Source organism: Montipora foliosa, chromosome 6 (genome assembly GCF_036669935.1).
Source record: "Montipora foliosa isolate CH-2021 chromosome 6, ASM3666993v2, whole genome shotgun sequence".
NCBI classification, from domain to species: Eukaryota; Metazoa; Cnidaria; class Anthozoa; order Scleractinia; family Acroporidae; genus Montipora; species Montipora foliosa.
In genome coordinates this window covers 21,511,570-21,516,569 of record NC_090874.1, presented here as the reverse complement: position 1 = coordinate 21,516,569, position 5,000 = coordinate 21,511,570, and the positions used below count along the sequence as shown (strand labels likewise).

At 38.5% G+C, this 5,000-nt stretch overlaps 1 pseudogene; it reads right to left on the bottom strand.

Annotated features, from left to right (window-relative positions):
• The window catches only part of LOC138005187 (uncharacterized), a 6,246-nt pseudogene that overhangs the window by 233 nt on the left and 1,013 nt on the right, over positions 1 to 5,000 (bottom strand).

The window sequence follows — 5,000 nt, the reverse complement described above, 5'->3', positions numbered from 1 at the left end:
AGCCCCCTTCATCACCTCGCTTGCCTTTCATCTTGTCTCCAGTCTGGAACAAATACCTCTGGGTCTCCAGGTTTTCGATGAAGTACTTGCCATCGCCTTGAGGAAGTATCTTCCAGTAGGCTCGATTGTAGTAGTTGGCATCTGATCCAACCTCAGATGGAGCTTGCAACCAGCCCCCTCATCACCTCGCTTGCCTTTCATCTTGTCTCCAGTCTGGAACAAATACCTCTGGGTCTCCAGGTTTTCGATGAAGTACTTGCCATCGCCTTGAGGAATTATCTTCCAGTAGGCTCGATTGTAGTAGTTGGCATCTGATCCAACCTCAGATGGAGCTTGCAAACCAGCCCCCTTCATCACCTCGGTTGCCTTTCATCTTGTCTCCAGTCTGGAACAGGTAACGCCCAGTCACGACGTTTTCAATGAAATATCTTCCTTCGGCGATATCAGTTTGTTGCCCTGGTGATCGATAATTCGAAGCAGAGGAAAGGTGTAAATAATGATGATGGGAACACTTGCCCACCCCTTGTATAACGATCAGCTATTTCGAGAGACGCCTCTCAGTCGTAGGGATAAAATTAACCCATCACAATAGCCATCAAGATAATGAAAACCAATTTTTTGCCAATGCGGTTTTCGTTATCTAGTGCTCTTTGAGTACCCACTTAAAAGGTCTTGGGCAATGGACTACCACAAATATCCGAACTTTGAAATTTTGATGCGTTCCATAATATCTTCTTCTGGAGGAGATCTTCCAAGGAAAATAGGGAAGATCGAAAGGCCTATAATTTTAGGGTAGTCACAGCTAAATTATAGTGATTGACCTGCGAGAAATCGTTTTCTTCAGTGTTTAGTTCTACCACAACCCTTTTGGAATTTGAATAAATACAAACCTTAGCACTTGTATTAAGTTCTATCTTTTAGCAAAACGGGACCATTGCTTAAGGTTTTTTCGTCTTATTGAGGCAAATACATCATCATTTTTCTTGACTTCTTGAAATGTATAAGTAGTGACTTATTGAAGCATTTGATTAAAAAGTTTAGCGATAAAAAATTTTGATTTTAAAAACATTTTAAAAAAGTTTGACGACGTTTTCGACGTTCACATAACGTCATTCTCAAGTCAAAATGAATAAGAATTAAACAAGTATATATAAGATAAGTAAACAATAGGAACTAATGTACAATAGAAAATATGTATGAGAATAAGAATAAAATACAATAGAAAACAATAAAAATTAAGTAAAAAGTTTTGCATTAAAGAAATCCGCCAGTGCTGTTAGAAAGCAATTGAAAGAGCTAAACCATAAGATCAATAATGTCACTATTCAGCCGATATTTACTAGTCGTAAGCTTGAACAAGATCTTAAGCCGAAAGAGAAGAAACCTGACTTGGTAAACCAAAATTGCGTTGTTTACATATTTAAATGTGATCTGTGTGATGCAGATTATGTTGGAATGACAACCCGACACCTTCACCAACGCATCGTTGAACATAAGCAGTCATCAATTGGAAACCACTTCAGGGAACATCATGGTAGTCTCCTGATTGAAAAGCAGCCAATTTCACGTGCTTAAGAAGTGCAGCAGCAAATTTAACTGTCTTGTTTTCGAAATGCTGTTCATCAGGAAACTTAAACCTTCTCTCAATGTACAAAGTGACTCCATTAATGCAAAACTTTTTACTTAATTTTTATTGTTTTCTATTGTATTTTATTCTTATTCTCATACATATTTTCTATTGTACATTAGTTCCTATTGTTTACTTATCTTATATATACTTGTTTAATTCTTATTCATTTTGACTTGAGAATGACGTTATGTGAACGTCGAAACGTCGTCAAACTTTTTTAAAATGTTTTTAAATCAAAATTTCTTGAAATGTAGCGTTTAAATATCGATGACAACGACCTTTATATTTGCTCTATTTCATGGACATTGCCCGTTGCTTTTTGGTTGACGTAAGTGTACGTGTATTGTTCAAGAAGTCACACGCATTAAGTGATCAACAATGAAACGGGGTTGTATGTTTTGTGTTGACTTTGTTTGCGTTTAACATATTCTGGGGAAGTCACATAAGCAGTTTCTACTTTCAGGGATATTGTCCTGAAGTGTGCAAGTGCAGAATTCGCTCGATAACGTATAGAACTTCGATTTTGTGGCTCTCATATTAGAGCAGTGATGAAAGCACTCGCACTCTTATGTGTGAAGTCGTTTCTTGGCTCTCTACTCAGCTCTGAGACGTTTTTTACCGGGTCGGGGTTTTCCATCTCCTCAGAAACAAATATCGATTTGATTTGAGTTAATTTGATTGCTATAGTGTCTCCAACAAGTATCCTAGCGATAGCTACATCCATTTCAGCGCATTGTTCACGGAGGTCGTAGGTGGAACGTGTTGGTTTATTTAGATGACGCATTTAATAAATGACTAAGCAAACTCAGCCTCCCATGACAGCAGTGTCCAATTAAATCCTCCGCATTTTTTTGTTTTGTTTTGCATCAGCAGCCTTAGCATTCGCATTCACGATGCTTGAGGTGGCTCTACCCTTGATCTTATCAGTCTTTTGCTCAGTGACGTGATTCGTGAGGGAGTTAAAATTAAGCACATTTCTCCCGCGGTGTATTGAAATGTTAGGTTAGCAGGATCGGAATCCAGAATCCGGCCTGGAATGCAGATTAAGAAACCTTCAGTATAAAAGCAACTATTTAATGCTAGGGAACAATTTCAATGTCAAGTCAAAAATAAAGAAACGTCGTGGTCAAATTTCCAACTTATTGCCTTTGACGGAGCTTCGTTATAAAACCTTGCACCGAATGTAAAAAGACGTTGCTGCTCTCTAGCTCAAAATATAGTCATCGCAAAATTCGTCACACTATAAATCCAATCAAGTAATTGTTTCGTACTAATGAAAAGATGTTGTTCCCATGGTCAAAACCAAATTTTTACGTTTTATTTTATTTTATTGTGATTTTTGTTTTAATTTGGCTCAAGCAAAGGCTTATTGCGAACAGGCCTTTGATACCCTTTTATGCAATCAAGTCATGTTCATATCCATTCAAGCAAGCTAAATGATAGCTCGAGGTGTGAGAAACGTACATAATTCACTTTACATGTCAGTAGGTGATCAGTTTCAGCAGTTTTCCTACTACTGTTTTTTTTGGTTATATGTTAATGTTTTGAGTTGTATTTGTTTGTATTTCTGTTGTTACGGCAAATGGAAAGGAAAAGAAGGGGTAGAGATCATAGCACAGGTTATGATAGATGGACGTGAAACCACTTTGAGGGCCTGATTACATGGCGAATTTTAGACCGGTTAGCCTGGGTGAGGTTTTAGTCCGGGTTCTGAAAGAAATCCTCTTGAAATGAAGGTGGCGATTGCATGAAGAAGGTTTCAGCCCAGGCTGAATTGCAACCCGGGATGAAAATCCTTGTCCCGTTTTTGTTTTCAGCCCGGGCAAACGGGCTGACAAATCCATGTAATCGCTATCATTTTTTCAACCCGGGCTGAAAAAGGAACGTGAGCATGCGCATCGATTGTCTTTTCGCATGTCAGTAAATTCTTGGAAATTTGCGTCTCGCTCGAGGGATGAAATTGAGCCTGTAATCGCAACAAAATTTTCAGACCGGGCTGAAAGTCACCACGTAATCAGGCCCTTAGTTTGGTTTATACAAGGAAGCGTTCATTAGGTTAACTAAGTTTTTGTTTTCTTAAATTTGCGAACTGTACCTTCGTCAATTTAACAGTGGCAAAACGTATGGAACAGGTGGTATCACTAGGGCCAAGTAGTATTTCTTTTTGTGCGTAAAAATAAAATACAGGAAAAATGGCGGTTGGGTGAATGTGCATATTAGGCACTTCATGGATGCTCGGATATTGCTCTATCCATTTCAAAGAATTCCCTTGCTCGTAAAAAATAAAAGAAAACAAAGAATAGATCACAAAATTCAAACAACTTAGCGATCAACTTAACTCTTTTCTGATCTGATAAAACAAACTAAAACCAGCCTGCTGTTAAAAAATTAAAATTTCCTCCTTTCAAGGAACTTTGTCTTCTGTAACGTGAACTTCCTGACTGTCTCCGTAATTGACGTACACTCAAATGTACGCTCGGCTGTGGCAAACGGTTCTGCCAGGACCGGGTTAAAACTTCAGTGAATAACTGGTTAGCAATTACAATAACTGCTCAGCAAACATGATGAATAACTGGTTAGCTGAATGTTTCTGCTAAACGGAAAATTTTAGCGAGATTAGTACGCGACTTTAAATCAAACGCTCTACGCGACGAGCATTGCGACATATAAATTCAGGTGTAGCTCGCGCACAACATTAAACGTAAACAGCGCGCTCCGTTTGAACCTAACTCATAGAGACAAAGCGGAATGTTCAGCGACACAAGCAAGTAAGTGAAGATAATCATCAAATAACCTCATGCGAGCACAGGTTATGTTTACTTTAAAGGGGTACTCCGACGAAAAAAACACGATTTTTCAAAAGTCTCAAAATCCTCGAGGAAACGCCACCAAAATGTTGTATGCGCTTTCACATAATGAATTTAATTTACTTTCACCAACATTTCAATGCCATTACATCGAAAGATTTGTTTTTCATAGCATCCGCCATTTTTGGTATGTCTCCAGCATACTTATTTGACAAAGCCTAGAGCGAGGACTGATGACTCACTTACTCAACATATAGCTCGCTGCTACTGCGTCACAGGCGGCCCAGTCTCAGAGGGTAAAAAAATTATAAGGATTTTTATGGGAATCTCGATAACAAACTGAAAAAGGTATTTACACGCAAAAGTTCTCAATAAAAAAGCCGTACTGTTATTGTCGTGGTGACTTTCTCGCTTTTGTGTGGTTATTTGCCTGATTGACTGCGATTTAAGCGACTTCTCAAATTCCTGGGTTGTCGCTAGTACCTAAAAAAAGGAAAGACTGGAAAATAATTTCTAGCTTACTGGTCTCATATGTGGCCAATAAAATTACACTTTTCCGGCAT